This window comes from Cynocephalus volans, chromosome 5 (genome assembly GCF_027409185.1).
Source record: "Cynocephalus volans isolate mCynVol1 chromosome 5, mCynVol1.pri, whole genome shotgun sequence".
Lineage (NCBI taxonomy): Eukaryota > Metazoa > Chordata > Mammalia > Dermoptera > Cynocephalidae > Cynocephalus > Cynocephalus volans.
Window position 1 is genome coordinate 122,148,860 of NC_084464.1, and position 24,696 is coordinate 122,173,555.

Below are 24,696 nucleotides of genomic sequence, written 5' to 3' on the forward strand. Positions count from 1 at the left end.
GGGCCCTGCCACCACTGTGCTTGGCTGAGTTCACAAATCTGTTGTAACCTGCAGCTTCCCTGTCACTTCTCTGGCTCTCCTCTCCTGCTAAGCTTTGTTTCCTGGAAGTTAATTAAAACCTCCTGCCACTGCCATAGCTACTGCTGCTGCTGGAACCACCATAGCCACCTTGGTTTCCTGGTTTGGCAAAGTATTGACCTCCACCACCATAAGGGCCAGAGCTTCTGCCTCCAAAATTTCCTCCCCTCATGGATCCAAAACTTGAAGACTGATTATTGAACCTGCCAAAATCGTTGTAGCTTCCACCACCTCCAAAATTGCTCCCATCATTACCAAATCCATCATAGCCATCCCCACAGCCATCACATCCACCACCACCATGGCTGCCACCAAAGCCACCATGACCACTAAAGTTTCCTCTATGACCAAGGTTTTCATTCCCACCAAAACCACCTCCACGACCACCACCAAAGTTTCTAGAACCACTCTGACCTCTTTGGCTGGATGAAGCACTAGCCATCTCTTGCTTTGACAGGGCTTTCCTTACTTCACAGTTGTGGCCATTCACAGTATGGTATTTCTAAATGACAATCTTATCCACAGAGTCATGGTCATCAAGGTTACAAAAGCAAAGCCTCTTTTCTTGCCACTTCCTCGATCGGTCATGATTTCAATCATTTCAATTTTCCCATACTGTTCAAAATAATCTCTCAGGTGATGTTCTTCCGTGTCCTCTCTAATGCCACCAACAAAGATCTTCTTCACAGTTAAGTGGGCACCTGGTCTTTGAGAATCCTCTCTTGAGACAGTCCTCTTTGGTTCCACAATTCTTCCATCCACCTTGCCCTTGCATTCATGGTTGCATCCATCTCCTCAACAGTGGCATATGTGACAAACCCAAAGCCCCTGGAGTGCTTGGTGTTTGGATCTCTCATTACCACACCGTCTGTGAGCATCCCCCACTGCTCAAAATGGCTCCCGAGACTCTCATCAGTTGTTTCAAAGCTCAGCCCTCCAATGAAGAGCCTCTGCAGCTGTTCAGGCTCTTTAGGAGACTCTGACTTAGATATGATGGCAGTGGGAAGACTTTAACAATGCTTCCTCGGCAGCGTCCACAGACAGAAAGCTAAATTTTGTTTTCTTATCACCTAGTTCCAAGTATTTTGTTACAAGCAACATAAATGAACTAATACACTCAGTCTACTGATTCAGATGCTAATCTTTCGTAGAAACACCCTCACAGATGCCCCTAGAAAAAATGTTCTTTCAGGAATCTGGACATCCCTTAGCCCAGTCAAGTTGACACATAAAATTAACCATCACAGCTACCTGAAGGAGCAAAAGCAAAACCAGGATTTAAAGAGAATGAAGAGGGGGTAAAAAAATTGCAGAAAGTATGGGAACAGTAAATCTCATTCATACTTTTTCAGGGTAAACTGCTTAGCTGCCAGGTAGTAAAGAGGTCAGTCAGGGCATTATATCTTTGATCGGGCTAACTAGGTGTATCAAGGAAAACAGTTTCAATTCTTCAGAAAGCCTTGTGAGTTTGTCCATGAAACAAATGTGACAGCTGTTGGTATATAAATTTTGCCAGGCCTGTTTAGGCCTCCTCCTTAGACTAGTTTTGCTCCTTTTCTCTTGTCAGAGCTTCTTACCATGTAGCTCCAAACCCAGATGACCTACTACTTTTCAAAAGTTCCCACTGTATTTTTAGAGTCCATGCCATAAAATGTCTTTGGTTTGTTTTTGTTTTTGTTTTTTAATTTCTTTAAGGTAATTCAGATGGATTTTTGTTCCTGCAGTCAAGGAGTCTTCACTAAAACAATTTAACTTCGTTATTGCAAAGATTAAATAAAATTGTATCAATAAATTTATGTGGAACTTAATTGGGACTCATTAGTTGAAGTTATTTTTAAGTCATGAGTGCATTTATTAAAGGGACTAAACAAATTTAAGCATATGCAGAAGCAAGAGAAGAGGAGGATAAATAGTCTCAAACTCATGAAGAATGGCTAAAAGACCTAGAAAGTTTAGCCAGGACAAAAGAATTCTCAGATGGCAAATGGCATTTTTTCTAAATGTTGGTAGCAAATCATATAGAAGCTGACTCCACAGATAGACAAAAGCATGAAGCAAGTGTTTTCAGGTGTAGTGCCTTGAGCATTGAAAGAGTTCAAGCCTAAGCGGCTCATTGGAGATGCTGTACATTTAAACTGGATGATATGTAAGGTCTTTCCAATCCTAAACTTATATGAATTTTTGAAATAAAGGGAGAAATTTAATTTTTCTGTGCTTTACTTTCCTCTTCTGTCAGAAATTACAAAATTCTATAGGATAGTAACAGAAATTTAATTTTTATTTGCTTTACTTTAGAGGAAAAACACAGAAAAATTCTGTTACTATCCTAGTTAGCTAGGATAATTACTGCCTTTCTCAGTGCTGCGTTGGAAGAATGCGCTGAGACCTTAGTACACTATACAATATTTCATAAGATATAAACTGAAGAATAAACCTCTAAATTAAAATCTCCATAAAAATGTGAGGTACATATTTTTAATCCTTAAGTGAAATGTTTATTGAGTACTATGCTCCAGGCACTCTGTTTAGTACTTAAAATACATTATTAGTAAACAGGGCAGATAAAATAGTCAGTGACAATTTATTTTTACATATGATGTCATTAACAAGAAGAACGGTGAAAACCAAACCAATTCTTAATCATCTGCGGAGGCTTAAATATGATAAAGAAGCAACATGAACCTAGGACTCAACCAAGTTGCAAAATTAAAAAAAGAAAAAAAATGCTGATCAGCACCAATTAACAGGACTTAGAAAGTTATACATAGGATAAGTTTTAGAAAAATTAAAAAAAGAGAAAGAAGTACTAATAGACAGTCAATCTCAACCATCCCACCCAGCACCATTAACAAGACCAGCTTTACCATTTGACCTTCTCAATACCTCTTGCTTTTATCCCAAGCTTAAGGTCTCTCATCACTGTCTACTAAGGAATTGCTTAGGACCTTATTTCCCTAATCGTGGATAATCTGATAGTTGGATCACTGATTTTCTGCTCACCACCTCCAACTTCCCCTTGAGAATTTCTGTTCATTTGAAAAATATGTACAGAGGCTCCTTTGGAACCAAGCACTGGGATACAAAAATGAATAATACAGGTAAAAAAAAAAATTCTCCCGGTGGTGTTTATATTCTAGAAAGTGTGTGCATATGTGTGTGTATATATATAGTATGCATATGTTTGTGTGTGTATATACAGTCATGCTCTGCGTAACAATGTTTCAGTCAATGACATATACAATGGTGGTCAGAGCAACAGGCTGTACCATATAACTTACCTGTGTAGTAGGCAATATCATCTAGGTTTGTGTAAGTATACTCTGATATTCCCACAATGATGCAATTACCTAGCAACCCAGTTTTTGGAATGTATCCCTGTCAAGTGACACATAACTATATTTATATATCTGTATCTAAAGAAATCAACAATTTTACTTCTTAAAGCAAAACATTGGCATTTAATCACAGGTAGATATCAAAATCAACTGGAATGTTTCTCAAAATACACTCCCTAATTCAGTAGACCCAAAAAAATGAAATTTGAAAATGCAATTCTAATAGGTATATTGGATTCCAAACATGTACCATAAAGGTATTAGGTTATGCTATGGGTCAAATGTGTGCCCCAAAAGTTCATGTACTGGAAACTTAATCTCCATCGTAACAGTGTTAAGAGAGTGGGAAATCCTACTATGGTAATTAAAAGGTAGGGCCTGATTAGATTGGATCCAAGGACTGTGCCCTTGTAAATGGATTGATCCATTCATGGAGTGATGAGTTGATGGTTTAAAGGGTGATCATGGGCATGGTTCTGAGGGCTTTATAAGGAGAGTGAGTGAGCAAGTTAGCTCTCTTGTTCAGCCCATTCTCGCCATGTGACATTCTGGTCATCACCATGGGACCCTGTAGAGCTGCAGCCAAGAAGAAAGCCCTCGCCAAATGTGTTGCTTGGAATTTGGATTCCCCAGCCTCCAAAACTATAAGAAATAAATTTTGTTTCTTTATAAATGACCCAGTCTCAGGTATTCTGTCATAAGCAACAGAAAGGGAATAATACAGATTAAAAAATAAAATTAACTGGCAAAAGTTTCTCTTCTACAATTCCATCCCATCTGTGGCAAAGTCTTTAGTTTATTTGGCTGAATTAAATAATGTGCATGACTTATGTTTGTTTCATGGTCATTTATAACACAGACCTTCATTTAAAGAACTGTAGTATTTTAAAGTATTTTTAATTGTTTATGGGATAGCCTAGTTTTTCCCTAAGGCATTTCTAATGTAAGAGTGTTCCATCAGAGAGCTATAATAACTATATCTCAAATCAACTTGAATAATTATAATGGTGGGTGACAAAGTCTCCAGTAACTGTGCTGAAAAGAATGTTAAATAGGAAAGAGATGTAGAGCCTGTACTAGATCTCTCTTTCCATTCACATTTTCAAGAATGGTGTGTAGCTCTGTTTATCTTTCCCGAAATGTCTAATGCCTCTATGCACTGCTGCATTATTGCTACTGCTTTACTAAAACTATCTGACAGGCCTCTCAATGCTCCCCTCTATTAACACGCTCTCTGGAGTGCACGGGTTATTTTCATTCTGATAGAAACAACATCACATTTGATCTCAGTTGCTCTCCTTATAGAATAACAAAGGCAAACTACAGACCCCCCCATGCCTGTTTCTATTATTCTCTTGGGTTGTATTTCATCATTGTCAGGTTTATTAATTTATTTTTAAGGCAAGAGTAAGCAACATGGCATATTACAGCAGACACCCAAACCATAATCTTTTTTTCATGAAAATCTTGGATTTTAAAAAATATTTAGTGGGACCCCAAGATGGCTGATTTTTTTGAATAGTAGGGGTTAGGATTTAATAGTAATACTAAACATACAAGGTTGCTGAAATAAATGATGCCATTTCATAAGCTTCTAATACAGCCTGCATAGAGTAACTCCAAATATGTCTACTGAATAAATGGACATCTGCATGAGAAAACGTGTCCTTTCATCAAAGTGCACGTATTATGAAAGCCAACTATGTAAAACATGGTGTGAAGCACCACAAAACCATACAGAGGAATGAGAATAAAAAGATCTTTTAGTTACTTCTCTTGTTCTTTGTCTACTCTCTATCAGAAACCGGAAAGAAAACTGGAATAATTAAATTTATAGGCTGTCTTGTTCCTATTTTCAGTGAGATTAAGGCACATAATGAATTATCCTTTCTGAGGCTGACCTTCAGGTTGTTACCCATTGATTTTTCTCCCCCTTTCTGCTTTTGCTAGTAATTTATTGGAGTGATAAATCACTGAAGGAGAAAGAGAGAGAGGAAGAGGGAGAGAGAAGGAAGGAGGCAGAGGGAAAGGAAGGAAGGAAAGACAAGGAGACACAGAAAGGGAGAAAGGGAGAAAGGAGAGGAGAGGAGAGGAAGGAAAAAAGACATGAATAAAGAAAAAACTTCACAGATTCTACTTAGCCTGGTTTAAGAACAAGCTGTACTATAACTCTCCTTGATAAGTTAGTTTTGTCATTGTTTTGATCTTAACCAAGTAATTAATGGAGGATGACATTAATAAATTTAGGGGGAAAAATGCCTAACACCATCTTCTTACAGGGTCACTGGGGGGAATTTTACTAGGTAAGACCTTCAGGCTCCTTGGCATAATGTCTGGCATAAAATAAACATGTAGTAAGTAAAGCTACTATTCTTCCCATTTTCTTCCTATGATCTATTTTAGTTTCCTTGTTTTCTTACAATGACATAATGCAATTTATTAATAATGCTATTTTAAAAATTTTGCTGCTTACTGATATTCTGGAAATGTCATTTATTCAGTATGAATATTTCTTTCCTACTCTTCCTTTCTTGCTAGCTTCAGAGCTTTGTAAAACTTCCTTTTCATTTTTCTATGTTCATTTTTCTGTGTGTTTTGCTAATACAGTACAACTTTCCCAGATATCAAGTGATGGTCACTATTGTAGCGTTCACACATCAACATGGGTATATCACACTCTTCTCATAGAACAAAGGAGAAATTACACACAGCAGTGACAAAGTCTAATATTTTGAAAAAATAATGAATTGAAATAAATATCAAAAAATGTGTTAAATACACATATCAAAGAGAAGGAAGGTAGATAAAGAGGGAATGCATATAATATTGCAGATTGAAAAAAGTAACAGGAACATATGTGATACTAGAACATTCTTCTCTTGAGAAATAGACAACAAGAAGTCAGGCTTAAAGATTTATACAATCTCTGATCTTGTGTGCTATGTGGGCAATGAGAAGCTCATGGTAAAAAACTATCCCCTTGGTTGACTGTCAAGACGCCTGAAATGTCACCATTAGAATTTTTATATTTGTGTTCTTTATTAAAATGCAATGTCCATGGAAGGAAACACATCATAAGTTATTATCAGTCCACATGAAAAAACGATTAAAGCCAGTTTACAGCAAGGCACTCCGGGTAAGGCAAATAGGCTAGTGTCCAACAGAGAGAGGGAGAATGTCTGGTGTGCCAGCTATGTGTGTATATGAGAAGGGGAACTGGCAGATAGATAAGGAAATCATATCTAAAGCTAAAGTGAAAACAGGCAGAATCGTTTTCTCTCTTTCATTGAAGAAAATGACCTACAAACCACTGTTATACCTGAGCCCTCTAGAACAGAATTGTCATGGCATTCATTTTCAACAATAAACAACACGGAGATTCAAGGGTTGGGCAGCCTTGCAAGTATTCCCACAGTTACGGGCTCCCTGATTTATGGCAGTGTTAGGTGTCTGTGCCTTCTCCTTCCTGAAGTACTGCAACATGCTATAAAAGGGCATTCTGGATCACAAGGCATAAAACAGCATGTCGAGGGAGGGACATTCCAAGTCAGAAATAATGGTGATAAATCAGGAACAGTGAATGTGGCTATATGGTTTTATTTTGTTAAATAAAGTCCTCGCTACACTTTTTAGTATACTCTGTTGGAAACTAAAGCCATGAAAGTTACACACAACTATAGAAATTGCCCTTTTAAATAAGTATTCTCTCCAATATGATACACTATACTGTACTCCAATGTTAGAGAAGCAAGTGGATATTTTCAAAGGATATATATAACCTCATTCATTTCTTTGATAAATTAACTGGAGTTCATTCTCATTTTTAAAGTTAACCATAGTTTACCTGTAAATGTATAAAGATGTAAATAAGCCCTGTTTTATTATTAATGCTTAGTGGGCCCTGTGCATAGGTATGTATGTGTGCATGTTTTAATTTTGAAATTCTCAGAAATAAAAACACAAATTTAGTACAGGAAATTCAGTGTATAATCAATTATTGAACCAATTAGAAATGAATACTAATCCATTTTTCAAAAAATATTCTGTTCTATACTGATTAGAATTAAACCAGTCTTAATACTGTTTCCTTATCATTTCTTGTATTTCTGAGCAGTTCAATACTTTCAGTCACATGAATAGTTATTTACAAATATTTGTACAATTGTTAAACTTGAATAATCATGGAGTACAAGTTGTCATCTGTGTTGTCACTTGTTTCATCCCAGGGGAGACCCATGAGTGCCAGGGCATTAAAATTTACTCTTTTGAGTACCTTAAGTCCATGACATAAAATAATTAACAGTTTGTCTGTGGTATAACAAATCGTGACTTCATTTTCAGTGACCTAAGCCAAACATTACTGCAGTTTCATGTGCTCTCAGTTGTAACTCACATGTTTGATGTTTATATGTGGAAAGTCACCCTCTCCCCACAAATAAATAATTTAACAAGTAGAAGCCAACTGCCAACACTTATGAGGGTAATAAAGAGAATGAAAAGAGGGCTAATTAATTCTTAATCTTAAATCAGAGGTTTAAGATCAATGAAAAATTTGAATTTTGAATGACACTATTTGGTTTTTTTATTATTTTGCTACATACTGAATACAAAAAAAAACAAGTAAAAAATGATTGGCAAAACTGGTTCAGTGTTGCAACTAATGCACAATTGTCCATCAACTCAGTTGTTTTCAATTCGGAGAGAAAGCAAATAAAAATGGAAAAGATGATTATTTTGTGGTACAAGGTCGTGCAAAGTTATCAGTGACTTTCAATGGAAAAGTGACTCAGGAAAAGCTTTTAAAATGTGTTCATGTTTGATTCTGAGGCATCATGAAGGAATCTGGTTGATGTATCTTTCACAAATGTCAATGCGAGAATAGCTTTTTCCTTTATGTTTGAAGAAGGAAGGTGACATAAGTAAAGAAAATGTCATTCCCTGAAGAATCATACAAACCTAAATTCCAATCCAAGCATCACTTTTTATTAGTCATAGGACCCAGAGCAACTATTTAAGCCCTTCAAGTTCCCATTTTTCAGTCTGAAAATGGGACTTAAGCCTTATGTTATTTTCAAATGAAGTAGTGCAAGCAAAGTGTCTGCACATGGAAGCATTCTGTACATATTTCTTAAGATAGGCAAGAGGAATCTGAACTAAGTTGTTTTTCTAGTAGAAATAACAACTCCATATTACTATCCATCAGTAGACATTTGTGGCACATCCAAGATTAGAGGAACAATCTATGGCCATGAGTCAAGAACAAAGTCTTATCTTCAAAAGTAACTGATTCATCAACTACTAATTGATAACACTTTTAAGTGACTAACTTGAGAAGCCAGGTAAACCAATGTTTACATCGATTTTTTTTTTAAAGTTAGAAGTTAATTCATAAAATAAACATGTATTTTAGCTCAAATTCCAAAGTCTATTCACCAAAATATAGGAAACTACTTAATCAGAATGTTGATTGAAATTCATAAATATAAATATTTATGTCTGCCTTATATACATATTAAAAAGAAGCCTCATAGTATTCAAATACACATAAAATAAAAACATTTATTTCTATCAGTACATTTTAAAATATAGAACTATAATTATTTATTTGGGAATTACAACTTAGGGAATTATTAGAAACAAGATAAGAGGAAATTAAATTAATCAAGCATTTATTATTCTGCTATCTCTTTTTATTTTATCTACTGCTTGATCTTTAATCATTACATAAAACATACGCTACTTTTTACTGAAATATTAAGTACAAGGAATATTTTTTAATTGAGACTTTACTTTACAACTTACTGTAAATAAAACTTTTATCTTCAGACCTTCTTTCTCAAGATTTATTTTAAAACTACCTCTGTTATGGGGAGGCACCCAGGCAGGCAGGAGAACAGGGCAGCCACCCACCCAGACCCCTGCCCCACCCGTGCAGAAGGCAGGACCCCCATGCCACGCCACCACAAGGAGGCTTCACACAGCTTCAGTGGAGGGGGTCCACAACAGCAACCACAACAGCTACTACTGTTACAAGGACTACTCGCTGCTTTAGTAATATCCATGACCACTGTGCAGGTGGCCTGTCACATATTTGACTTCACTGACACAAGGAGACTCACTGGAAGAGCCTGGAAAAGAGGAAGAAATCCTTCTCCACAAAGTCCACTTCAGAGTAATAGAAGAAGCAACTGATCTACCAGAAGACCAGAAATCAATGCAGAGATACCTGAAATATGAAAAAATCAGAAAATATGACACTGCCAAAGGAATTCAGTAACTCTCAAATACCAGACCCTATAGAACAGGATACCCTTGAAATGACTGAAAACAAATTCCAAATAACTATCTTAAGGAAAGTAGATGAGATAAGAGAGGACTCCGAAAGACAACACGATGAAATGAGAAAAAAATATTCAGGATATGAAGAATTAAATTTAGAAAGAGATAAATACCTTAAAAAAGAATGTAGCAGAACTCCTGGAACTGGAAGGTGCATTCAGTTAAATAAAAAACACAACTGAGAGCTTAAGCAACAGATTAGAACAAGCAGAAGGAAGAATTTCCAAATTTGAAGATGATCTTTATGAAATAACCAAAGCAGACAAAAAAAAGAATTTAAAATAATGAAAAATGTCTAAGAGAACTAGTAGACAGCCATAAGTACAGAAACATCCAAACCATTAAAAACCTTTCTAATGAAATAATAATGGAAAACTTCCAAAGTATTTGGAGAGACACAGACCTTCAGATCCAGGAAGTGCAAAGTTCCCCCAAAAAATTCAATCCAAAAAGATCTTCTCCAAGACACATTATAGTTAAATGGGCAAAGCTCAAAGACAAAGAGGGAATCCTAAAAGCACCAAGAGAAAAGCATCAACTCACTTATAAGGGAGCCCCCATCAGACTTAACAGCATACTTCCCAACTGAAACTCTACAGGCAAGAAGAAAATGGGATGACATATTCAAAATACTGAAAGAAAAACCTGGCAGCCAAAAATACTATCACTAGCAAGGTTACCCTTCAGAAATGAGGGAAAAATAGTATATTTCCCAGAAAAATAAAAACTGTGGTGTTCATCCCCACGTGACCAGCCCTGCAAGAAATTCTCAAGGGAATCGTACATCTGGAATCTGTAAAACAATAATCACTATCATGAATTCACAAGTAAGAACAAAACCCACTAGAAAAACACAAATGCAAATGAGAAAGACAAAAGAAACTAAATCTTAGCACCTCAAAAAAACTCACAAACACTGAAGACCAATAATCAAAAGAGAAGAAAGGAACAAATTATACTCAAAACATCTAAACAAGAAGACATAAAATGCCAGGAGTAAGACGACACCTCTCAAAAACAACCCAAAATGTAAATGAATTAAACTCCACACGCTAAAGACACAGACTGATGGATTGGATCAAAAAGCAAGACTCAACTATATGCTGTCTTCAAGAGACTTATCTCACTAATAAAGATGCAGACAGACTAATAGTGAAGGGATGGAAAAAGACACACCATGCAAAAGCAAACCAAGAACGAGTAAGAGCAGCTATTCTTATATCGTATAAAATAGATGTTAAACCAATAAAAAGAGACAAAGAAGGCCACTATATAATGATAAAGGGATAGACCCAGCAGAAGACATACTGATCATAAATATATATGCACCCAACACTGGAGTACCCAGATATATAAAGCAAACACCATTAAACCTAAAGAAAGAGATTGACCCCAATATGATAACAGTGAAAACTGAACACTCCCCTTTCATCATTGGACAGATCAGCCAGGCAACAAAGCAACAGAGAAACACAGGATTTAAACTACACTTCAGACCAATTGGACCAGGCAGATATTTACAGAACATTTCATCCAACAACTACAGAATATACATTCTTCTCATCAGCATACAAAACATTCTCTAAGATAGACCACATGTTAGGTCACAAATCAAGTCCAATAACTTTTAAAAAACCAAAATCATCTGAACTATCTTTTCAGACCACAATGGATTAAAACTAGAAATAAATAGCAAGTGAAACTCAGGACTCTATGCAAATACATGGAAATTAAACAATAGTCAACAGGCTCCTGAATGACCTATGGATGCAAGAAGAAATTAAACAGTAAATCAAAAAATTCTTAGAAAACAATGAAAATAAAGACACATTATATCAAAACCTGTGGCATACTGCAAATGCAGTTCTAAGAGGGAAATTTAAATGCTTACATCAAAAAAATAGAAAGATTTAAATGCTTACATCAAAATAATACAAAGATATCAAGTAAACAACCTAACCCTACACCTAGAAGAACTAGAAAAAGAAGAACAATCCAATCACAAAGTTAGTAGATGGAAAGAAGTAATTAATATTAGAGCAGAACTAAATGATATAGAGACCCAGAAAATGATACAAAAATTCAATAAAACAAAAAATTGTTTTTTGAGAAGACAAACTAGACAAACCATTAGCTAGTTTAACAAAAAAAAAGAAAAAGAAAAAGAGAGAAGACCCAAATTACAAAACTCGGAAATGAAAAAGGAGATATAACTGATACCACAGGGAAAAAAAAAAAAAAAAAACATTAGCGACTATTACGAACACCTATATGCCAAAAAATTTGAAAGCCTGGAGGACATGGATAAACTTCTGGACACATACAAACTACCAAGATTGAACCAAGAAGAAATAAAACTTTCAACAGACCAATTGCAAACAATGAGATTGAAGCAGTAATCAGCAATCCCCCAACAAAGAAAAGCACAGGACCAAAGAGAATGGCTTTACTGCTGAATTTTATCAAACCTTTAAAGAGGAATTAATACCAATTTTCTCCAAACTACACCAAAAAATTGAAATGGAGGCCACTCTCCCAAGCTCTTTCTAGGAGGCCAGCATCACCTAGATACCCAAACCAGACAAGGATGCAACAACAACAACAACTACAGAACAATATCTCTGATGAACATAGACATTAAAATAATCCAAAAAAAAAAAAAATACTAGCAATCAGAACACAATAGCATGTCAAAAAAATTATACACTGTGATCAAGTGGGATTCACCGAAAGATGCAAGGATGGTTCTACATACAAAAGTAACAGTCAATAAATGTGATACATCACATCAGCAAAATCAAGGACAAAAACCATATGATTATCTTAACAGATGCAGAAAACCATTTGACGAAATTCAACATTCCCTTTATGATAAAGCCTCTCAGCAACTTAGGTATAGAAAGCAAGTATCTGAACATAATAAAGGCCATCTACAACAAGCCCTCCACCAATATTATCCTGAGTGGTGATAAACTGAAGACTTTTCTCTTGAGAACAGGAACTAGAAAGGATGCCCACTCTCACCTCTCCTATTTATCATAGTACTAGAGGTATCAGCCAGAGCAACCAAGCAAGAGAAAGAAATAAAGCACATCCAGAGTAGAAAAGATGGAGTCAAGCTGTCCCTATTTGCAGATGACATGCTCTTATATATAAAAAAACCTAAAGACTGTCAAAAAACTCTTAGATCTGGTTAATAAATTCAGTAATGCTGCAGGATAGAAAATAAATGCCCTCAAATCAGTTAAATTTATATTCCCCAATAATGAACTAACAGAAAGAGAAATCAAGAAAGTAAGCCCATTTACAATAGTCACCAAAAAAGTTAAATACCTAGGAATCAGTTAACCAAGGAGGTGAAAGATCTCTACAATGAGAACCACAAACTACTACTGAAAGAAACTAAAGACACAAAAAGATGGAAAGACATTCCACACTCTTGGATTAGAAGAATTAAGATTGTGAAAATGTCCATACTACCCAAAGCAATCAACAAATTCAAGGAAAGCCCATCAAAACATGAATAACATTCCTCACAGAAATAGAAAAAACAATCTTAGCATTAATATGGAATAATAAAAGACCCCAAATAATCAAAGCAATCATGAGCAAAATAAATAAATAAATAAATTTGGAGACATAATACTAACTGAATTCAAATTACACTACAAAGCTATACTAACCAAAACAGCATGGTATTGGCATAAAAATAGATACTCGGACCAGTGGAACAGAATAGAGAACTCAGAAATCAACCCACAGAGTTACAGCCAATTGATATTTGACAAAGGAAACAAAAACATACATATGGGAAAGGACTGCCTCTTCAATAAATGGTGCTGGGAAAATTGGATATCCATATTGAGAAGAACAGGCTTACACCTCTCGCTATATACTAAACTCAACTCGAAATGGATTAAAGACTTAAGTATAAGAACTTAAACTGTAAAACTACTAAAGGAAAATACAGGAGAAACACTTCAGGAACTAGGACTGAGCACAGACTTTATGAGTAAGAGCCCAAAATCAGAAGTAACAAAAGAAAAAAAATAAATAAATGGGATTATATCAAACTAAAAATCTTCTGCACAGCAAAGAAATCAACAGAGTGAAATGACAACCTACAGAATGAGGGAAAATATTTTCAAACTATACATCTAACAGGGGTTAATATCCAGAATATACAAGGAACTTAAGCAACTACATAGTAAAAAAACAAATAACCCAGTTAAAAAATGGGTAAAGAAGCTGAATAGACATTTTTCAAAGGAAGACATACAAATGGCCAACAGTTACTTTAAAAAATACTCAACTTCACTAATCATCCAGGAAATGCAAATTAAAACCACAATGAGATATCACCTCACCCCAATTAGACTGGCTATAATCAAAATGATGGAGAATAGCAAATGCTGATGAGGATATGGAAAGAAGGGAACATTCCTACACTCTTGGTGGGTCTGTAAATTAGTACAGCCACTATGGAAAACAGTATGGAGTTTTCTCAGTCTACAGATAGATCTACCATATGATCGAGCAATCCCACTTCCTGGTATATACCCAAAGGAATGAAATCATCATGGCAAAGGGATAACTGCACTCCCATGTTCATCACAGCTATATTTACAATAGCCAAGATATGGAACCAACCTAAATGTCCATCAACAGATGACTGGATAAGGAAAATGTGTATATGTGGAATAATACTCTTCCATAAAAAAGAATGAAATTCACAGCAACATGGATGAGTTTGCACAAAATTATGTTGAGTGAAATAAGCCAGGCACAGAGGGAAAAATAACATGCCTTCACTCATAAGTGGGAGTTAAGAGAGAAAGACTGAAGTGAAGAAAGACCACAGTTGTGCTTTGAACTTTCAGAGGGAGAGAGCATACGTAGGGTTGTGGGGTAGGGTCGGGTGGGGGAGTGTGGAAGGTGGATTGAGGTTGGGGATTAATTGGGTGGAGTCACAGGGAATAATTACAATTTGTGGTAACGAGCAAGCTGATAGTATTGATCTGGCCATCATATCTTGGGCACAGGTGGTGACAGTCAGCTTTGTGCCACATGAATATGCATAATCAATATTTTTAAAAGGGAAAGTAAATAAATAAATAAAACCACATCGGTTAAACAGAACCTTCTGGTTCAATGTGCTAATTAAAATGATTTTTCTCGCAGTTAGTAAATTACTTGCTTTTCTTTCTAGTCCATCTTTGAAGGTTGATATTAATCATTCTTTTAAGAAAAATAGAAAGGCAAGCAACAGAACACACTGCCATGACCTGGGTCCTGAGATGGGGGCCATGGGTCTGCCACGGGCCTGCCCTGGCTCCACCTCCACAACCAGGCAAGCAACAGAGCACACCAAACTCATACTGGCTAAGAAAGTTCTTGAGGAGGTAGACCAGTGCAGCAAAATACTTACCACCAAGGTTTGCTACCTGGAAGAGAAACCTCGAAACGATTGAGACATGACAGAAAACATATCGCCAAATCCCCTCAAAGAAAAAAAGCATTATATGGAAGTCCTGAAAAATGAGCAAGTCTATGAAAAATGTCTGTCTTGTTGTCTTTCTGTTACTTTCTGTCTCTCAACAATCAATAGCGGCACCTCCCCATTCATCTGGAAGAATGTCACATACAAATATGATGACTCATTTGATTGCCCTATAGAAATATGTTGTCAATTCTTTGTATTCAATAATCCTTATTCCTTTAAAAAAGAAAAAGATAGAAAACAAAAAAGAGATACAGATCACATTTGCATGAACTCCCCATGAAATGTTTTATCAATATGATCAATCAGAGAATTAATAGAGGTGTTAGAGAAGTGGAGAGGGCCTGGCACTTTGCTAAGTACTAGAATATGGAGCCGTTAAAAGAATTAAGTATAGATATAAGCTAAAATTCTGTATTGTACATCCTAATCTATATTCAAAATAAACTTTTAGTACTAAATCAAAAGAAGACTCTGAACTGAAAATATACCAACTAAATAAGCTTTCATTGTATATGCTGTAACAGAATATTAAACACATCTCTGCTACTCAGGTTGAAAACAAAGGTTGCTAAAATGGGCAAGGTTTCAATGTCCTCTCTCTGATGATTCAAGGTGACATACATTTTTGCACAAGCACAAATCTTTGATCAGACTGGCTGCACAAAGATCATTTTTTTTTTTTTTTTTGTCTTTTTCGTGACTGGCACTCAGCCAATGAGTGCACCGGCCATTCCCATATAGGATCCGAACCTGTGGTGGGAGTGTCGCTGCGCTCCCAGCGCCGCACTCTCCCAAGGGCGCCATGGGCTCGGCCCACAAAGATCATTTTGAAATTGCTATAAGCAATTTATTAGCTTTTCAAAATATGTCTTAAGATTTTGAAGTTATATTTTAAACCCCCAATTATAATTTCTAATATCATCTTACTATTCAATACATGTTTTTGATAATACTTAATTTTAACCTAATATCTAATGCCAGTATTAATTAAGACAATAGTTTAATAAAGTAGACTTACAAGCTAGTCATCAACTACTGTTTAAAATTAATTAGTTTATTGGTAACCTACTGCCTTCGGTTGAATGTCCTGCAAAAACTTAGTCCCCTCTGTGACAATGTAAAGAGGGTGGGAAGTACTATTAAGGTAATTGAAAGGCGGGGCCTTGATGAGGTGATTAGATTGTAAGGACCATGCCATGGTGAATGGATTAATAATGATGGTCAGGGGTATAGTTCTGAGGTCTTTAAAAAGAAGAGCACATGAGAGGTAAGTATCTCTCTGAACCATTTCTGTCATGTGAGACCCCTGGGTCACTGTCGCTACCACCAAGACCCTCACCAGATGTGTTGCCTGGACTTTGGACTTCCCAGCCTCTGAAACCATAAGCAATAAATTTTGCTTTCTTTATAAATCACCCATTTCCAGGTATTTCGTTATAAGCAACAGAAACAGACTAATACACCTACCTCCTTCCTAAAAGTATTTGTGATGGCCTAGGTACAACAAAACCAGAAATAATACAAGGCAATAGAAAATTCAAAATTAAAACTCAAAGGAGTGATTAGTTTAGGAAAACTTTAGAAATTAAGCTCAAAACTAAATTCTGAAATTCTCATCGGGAAGAGTGAATAGAGCAAATGTTGGGTTCCTCATCAGTAACAGTTGGGGGAGGAGAGTCTTAATTCCTGTTACAGAAGGAAGAAAACAGTTTTCACAGCTTCAATGAATTTGCAAAAATAGAAAAGAAAGAAGTGTTAAGTAGTATGAATATAAGTTTTACTAAACATATTAGAAAGTACTTTTAATGAAGCAATTCTATGGGATAGAGCTGGACTAAGTGAGAAGGGAGAAGGTCTACAGATGAAACATCTCAAGTCCTTCAATCAAGAATAATTACAAGTTCACATATTGTTTAATCTATAGTTGACATGGGATAAATGGTAAACAAATCCTCACTGAGAATCTACCAAGAACCTAAGGAGCAAGTATTCCACCTATTGTTTGAAAGAAAATATGTCAGATACCAAGTACGTAGACTCTCCTGTTAATGTCCTATGGTAAAAGATCATTTTTAACTGGGTTAAATGCCCACTTGAATTATTGTTTAAGTGTATGGCTACATGGAGGTAGATTGCAGGAGCTGCTTTAGATAGAAGCTATATTTTTCACTGCAAAGTAATTTGACCTTTTTAATATTATCAATTAAAATATCAAAGATCTATATTGTTAATATGAGCAAGATAACCTTGAATGATCATTTTTACTGAAAGAAATTATCAAATGTTATCTCTACCTCTGAGAAACCAAAATACCTCTGAGTTGGTTCTGTAACATCTGCACCCTTACTATCTTTCTTCCTCTGACACAGAAGATCACGTCCATTCTTCTAGTCAAGACCAATCTTTTACATGTGCCAATGGATCCCATTCTCTCCCACCTTTCTCAGGAAAATATTCTTATCAATTATTGCTTTCTCTTTTGCATCATCCTCTCTTTTATTTTTTATTGGTTATTGTGGTTTTGACCTAGAATATTCAACATGCTCTAGTTTCTCCGACCCTATTTTTAATTTTTTTTCTCACATCTCTCTTCAGTTAGAGATCTCTATTTTCTTTTTGTAGGCAGATTTGAATTTGGTGTTGGAAAATAAGGAACACATCCATCTAAAGACTTCTATTATTATTTTCGAGTTCAGGAAAGGACAATCAGAATTTTCAAAACAGTTGATAAGTTTGGAACAGTTATCACGGAGACAGAAAATGAGCTTAATAGAGATGCCTATTAAGGTTACTGAGCTATTGGAGAGACCATCGCTGATATTGGCCTTTTCATTCCAGTTGTTACATCTGTTAAGAACTAGATGTGTTTGCTAAAGAATAAAACAAGGGAAAACATTCCACTTAATGAAAATGTAATTTTGAAAACTAATTTTTAAATTTGTTATTTCAATAAATAATTTTGTATCAGTCTTTGGACTGCCATAACAAAATACCGACTGGGTGGCTTAAACAACAGGCGTTTATTTTCTCACAGTTCTGGAGGTAGAAGTTCATGATCAAAGTGTGAGCAAATTCAGTTTCTTCCTGCCTTGTAGCAGGCACCTTCCTGCTGTGTCCTGACATGGCCTCTCCTCTGTGCACATGCACAGAGCTCTCCAGTGTCTGTTCCTCTTCTTATAAGGACACCAATCCTGCGGGATTAGGGCCCATTCTTATGACCTCATTTAACCTTAATTACCTCCATAAAGACCCTTTCTCTAAACACAGTCACTTTGAGGGGTTAGAGCTTCACCATATGAATTTTGGAGGGACACAATTTAGTACACAATAACCCTGAATCTGTTTTAACTTATACATCTACATTCAAACACATTTAAATATCAACTAAATAGTTATTACTAATAAGCTATTGATTTCTGAATTTTATATGACTGACTTGAATAAGTACACCTTCACTATTATACTTCCATATAAACATTGCAAATGTAAATTTTACTCTTGCATAATTATGTCATTTTAAAATATGTGACTTGCACAAAATACAACATGTTTTATGGGTTGAGATGGGGTCTCGCTCACAGAGTGTTCACTAAGAAAAAGAAAAAAAGTATGGATAGGTTTAGGATGAAATATGGAGATGCAAGAAAGGTTATTTGTGGGATCCACACAGGACTCCAATCCCTGTTTCCTATCTATTCCTGATATGAATCCCAGCCCTTGGAGCCCTTAAAATCCTTCCATAAATCCTCTTTTTTAGTTAAGCTTGCTATAGTTCTTCTTGTTACTTATAGTACAGATCTCTAACAAAATCATCTGCACAGACAAGATTTTCAAGAGTTGTCTCTGAAAGTTGTCTCCACTTGTTCACCGCACACCATTCAAAGGACTGCAGTGCACCTTCCATCTACATTACTTAGGCAACATAAAGGTCAAGTGAATCATCATTTGTTATACTCGATCAGTGATTCAAAATCACGTCATATTTTAGTTGGCTTCATAAGCACATCATCAACATTCTTGTGCAGGCTTTTGCTTTACTTGGAGTTTCTCCACACACTGGCCTCTTGTCTGTTCTTAAAACATGCCAAAAATGTTCCTTTCTGAAGCTCTGAAGGGGAACATTCTCATTCATGCCTATGAACCCCAACTGTACACATATAATGAAGCACACAGGCATTGTGGTCTTGCCATGGTTAATACTGGTTCACCCTAAAGTTCTCAGTTTTAATATCACCTCTACATTGAGACCTTCTTTGACTCTACCCACATAAGTTCCCCATTTTACAGTCATAACATGCTATGCTTCTTCATAGAAGTGATCACGATTTGTAATTGTTTAATGGTTGTTCAAACCCCTACCTACCACCCTTTAAAAAACTGTGGAGCCCTGAGGAGAGATGTTATGTCTATTTCATTAAAACTATATATTATATGCATTTTCCATAACTCATGCCTAATAAATGGCAATACTTCCTGTCTTGTTTAAACATAGATTTACGTTTATTCAGCCAAGATTTTTTAGTACCCATACTATTCTTTAGCTATAATGGGGGCATTTGAAGATGTTACTTTAATTCTTTCAAATATGTAATTTCCAGAGCCCAAATGAAAAATAGGTTTCTTCTGGTGTATCAATGTTTGTCTACTAGTATTTGCCTAGAATGCTGTCTTAAGACAGAATCTGAGATGGAGTCTAGGTTCAGCAGAAAGGAGTAAAGAGACAGATAAATCCTCTCTGCTATAGACAAAGGAGTTAGTGGAGAATATCTTGATTTTCATGTTTGACATCCTTGACTTAGTAAAATTATACCACCCAGGGTACTAACTACGTTACCAGTTGAGTAAACCTCTCATTCAAATTACTCGTGTGTGACTTAATGACGGGGATACATTGTGGGAAATGCACCGTTAGGAGATTTCAGTGTTGTGCAAACATCATAGAATATACTTCCACAAACCATATATGTAGGCTATAGTATAACCTATTACTGCAACCACCGCTGTAAATGTGGTTTGTCATTGACTGAAACGTCATTATGCAGCGCATAACTGTATTATTGAGATTGAGTTCCAAGATCATCTTATTATTTTACCAGGTTGAAAGAAACACAGGCATCAAGCATGAAATTTAATTTCCAGGTAGTGCAGATGATTCTATAGCCTAAATTCACCCAAAAATATCTCTGTGAGGAAATCAGAGTGTGGACCATAGTTTCAATATCATATTACTAAATCAAGGCTCAGGAGCTTAATGTCATCTCTAACTCTGGCTGGTAAGCAAGTATCTTAACCTCACTAGTTTTGTTTGCCAATCAGGAAAATGAAGATTACACAACATTACATTAGTAACAAATAAAACTATAAACTATTTTAAAGTTTTACTTAATTACATTGTGTGAAAATATTTATTCTTTATTATTAGCTTAAATCTTGGTATAATGGAATGGTGAGTGAAAAACATCAAAATATGATCATTTAGATACAATTTCTAAAAATAAATAACTATTTTAATTTGAAGCAGTAATACATGTCCATAGAGAAAGGTCGCAGCCTTAGATGTGGTTCTGGCAAAGAACGTAATAGTCTCATTTAGAATTAATAGTACTTAACTCTTGGGAAGTAGAGCTCAGTAATTCAGGTTTCATTATGTAAACATCTTTGGCATTTCATTTACTTTCTGAGTACAAACAGCTGGCAGAACAATAGAAGTTCAAGATTATTTGGAAATTAGTTTTTGGGTTACTTCTCCAAGTGGCTCTAGGACAGAAGCAAATGTTTCAATCTGTTGTGTGAAACATGTAACAGATTATTATTTATCTTCTTGCTTAAAAACATAATAACAACTTTTTAAAGTAAAACCTGTTTAGAACTCAGTATTATGATTTGTGACACAAACAAACAACATCAAGAAAGTAAACAAACACAAATACCACCATCAGACCTGCCCCCATGTATACTGTGGACATTGTCACCAACAATATCTGTTTCCCTTCCTTAATTTCAGATTCAAACACTACACTTTCTGTCTGTGATTCTTACATTTCTAGGTCCCTTTAGCACTCTAACTCCAAACAGGTTTTAAAATCTCTCCATGACTTAGAATTGGTTATAAAGTTTCCAACACCCTCATTTCCCCATTTCCCACATTATCCAGATTATATTCCATGTTTCTTCATTAAAATCTTTTGCGTATATTCTAAAGGCTTTTATTGTGCTAAGCTAAATCTCAGCTCCAGTTAAATCCAGCTCACTGTCTATTGCATGTACGCTTTCCCCTGCAGCCAAAGTGACAGGAGAAAAACACACGCAATGCGGGCTGCGCACCCTTTAAACTTATGGCCGTAAACCTCAGGTGGGCCCTGGTGCAGTAATGAACCTACTATGTTCTATCTTCTTCTCAAACTTCTAACACTTCTTCTTTCATCCTCACCTCAGATCTCTGTTTGTTTCCACTGCCAGTGAAACACACAAGCAACCAGTACTAATCCTTGCTATGTCTATCCCCACCTGTCCCCACTTACTCTCATTTCATTCTTAATAGAGGGACAATTTGTGCCCCTGTCCAAACCAGACTCTACTTGCGCACTAGATCACTTTCTTTTTGCCAAAGGAATGACAACTCATCACTCTGTCAATTTTCCCCTCTTTTTCCAACAAACATAATTATTTCCTTTCAACTACATTTCTCTTATCCACAAACATTACTTTTACATCTTCAAAAAACAAAACAAGCAAATGAAAACATGTGACCCTACATCTCCATCTAGCTACAACCTTTAATATCTGCTTTTGTAGCAAAATTTCTTGACATATTTATCAGTATCCTCTCCCTCCTCTCACTCTCTTGAAATTGTCCCAGTTAGGTTTTTAACTTTATAACGTCACCAAAGACTTGCATGTTGTTGGATCCAATGGTTCTCTTATTCCTTGATTTATCAGCAATATTTGATTTGCCTGATGTCAGTGGCCGTGCTTCAGTCTGCTTTGCTGGGACCTCATCATCTCCCTAACGTCCAAGCACTGGAGTGTCCATGATCACAGACTTTTTACTTCTTTCCTCTCAGTACTCACTCCCTAGGTGATCTCAGCCAACCTTGTACTTTTAAATACCGTCAGTAAATTAATTACTTCCAAATTTATAGCTCCATTAGATACATCTACCTTGAACCCTAGATTTGCAGTTCTAATTATCTACTTGATATATCTTCTTTTATATCTAATAGGCACTCCAAATTTAATAAATGTCCCAAACTGTACTATCAGCGTTCCCCCCAAAAATCTGCTTCTCCCAACAATCTTCTATGTCTCAGTAGGTGCAACTTCAATCATCTAGTTGATAGGGACAAAAACTCAGAATCACGTTTGATGCATCTTTATTCTTTCACAGCCCAGATCAATGTCGCTAATTCTACTAGATCTACCTTTAAAACATCCTCTTAATCTAGATGCTTCCCACTATCTCAACTTCTGCCATGATCAAGGCATAATCACCTCTTGCCTAAACTAGTGCAAAAGTCTTCTATCTGGTTTCTCGGTCCTCTGCTACTATCTCCATGCTCACTTTGCTCCAGCCACAATAGCATCTTTGATGATTGTGGAACAGGACAGACCTGCTCCTGCTCAGGTCCTTGCAGTTCCCTCTATCCCAATTACTTTCCCCCCAGATATCCACATGTCTCATTCCATCTACTACTTCAGATATTTTTTTAAATAACCCTTCTTGGTAAGTCCATCCTATTTAATATTACATCTTATACCACTACATATATTTGGTAGGTATTAAATAGATAGACAGGTATGTGTATATATAGATAAATACATACATGCCCACAAACACACATGCATGCTTCAAAAATTTCATGGAAAAATAGAATTTAAAGATAATATGAATATTTCCATGAAATTTTTGAAACACTCTTGTATATTTGATATACAAATGACTTTATTTCATACGATATGTCAGAGGCAAGCATTGTTTTTCAAAGCCGTATACATTAATCATTCAAACCATCAACCATTAATAAGCCAATCACATTTTTTTGGCATCTTTTAATTTTCTTGTTGATTTGGCCATTTAACAATGGAGACAAAATTTTTCTATTTTGCAAATAACAAAAAGTATATTAAAATATGATTTTGGAGATGTCACATTAGGTTTAGAAGAATAACATAATAGGCCTGAAATAATTATAAAATCTAAATTCTGTTAATTTTCTTAAAGCTTTAATCAGGGTCTAATGTGCTTTGCTAATCTTATTTACTAAAATGAACATAAACGTTAAGGGGAAAATAATATCATATTTTTTTTGTAAAATTTCTTACAGTAGTGCATTATTTTGAGCAAATTAAAATGAAAATTGTACCAAATTAAGAACTTCAGTAGTAGCAGCACTACTTTACAAAATGTTACTGATGATTTATAAAAACAAATTAAAAACAATCATTAAATATAAGAAGAAATGCAAACATTAACTTCATTGAAAACTGTAAGTCCATATTTGGTAGGCAAATCAGTGTTCTAAACTAGCGTTCTCGGGGCAGCAGCACCAGACAGTGGAACCGGGCAGCTCCACATGGCCCCTCACCCCACTGCCTTGGACCCAGGCATGGGGGCACTTCCAAGCCCTGCCCCAGCACCCTGAACTGGCATCACGCAGGTGAGCCCCCTGTTGCCAGCCAGCGGAACCGCAGTTCCACGCGGCTCCCTCACCCTGCCACCTTGAACCCAGGCAGAGGGGTAGCTCCAGACCCTGCCCCTGCACCCTGAACCAGCACCACACAGGTGAGCCCACCACAGGTGGCTAGCAGCAACACCAGCCAGTGGAACCACATGGCTCCATGCAGCCCCTCATTCCACCTCAGACCCAAGGGGAAGCACCAGCCTACGGTTCTGACCCACCGAGTTTGGCCCAGCAGAACTCCACATGCTAGGGGTTCATTCTACAACCACAGAGTCTAGAATGGGAACCAAGGTGGTTTAACATAACCACCACCACACGTACTGTCAAGCAAAGACAATCCACCCCCCACAGTAGCAACCAAGGCCACTCCACAGCAAAACTCAGTGTAACAGAAGAAGTGAACCCCTACCAAATGACCAAGCATCAGCAAAAAAAAAAAACTAGAAACATGAACAATCGAGAAGAAATGACAGCACTGAAAGGATACAGTAATGCCTCAAAGTCGGAATCCATGGAACAGGAAATCCTTGAAATGTCTGAGTTAGAATTTCAAGCAATGGTCTTAAGAAAACTTGAGGAAATAAAAGAAGACTCAGTTAGAGAACACACTGAAACAAGAAAAAATATCCAGAATATGATGGAGGAAATCTGAGATTAATGCCATAAAATAGAGTGTAGCAAAACTTCTAGAAATGAAAGACTCACTCAATGAAATAAAAAACATGACTGAGAGCTTGAGCAGCAGAGTAGAGCAAGCAGA

General features: G+C 36.2%; 1 pseudogene; it reads right to left on the bottom strand.

Moving 5' to 3' along the window:
* Positions 1-112: 112 nt before the first annotated feature.
* LOC134379144 (heterogeneous nuclear ribonucleoprotein A1-like) lies at positions 113-24,087 on the bottom strand (annotated as a pseudogene).
* Between the last annotated feature and the right edge of the window lie 609 nt (positions 24,088-24,696).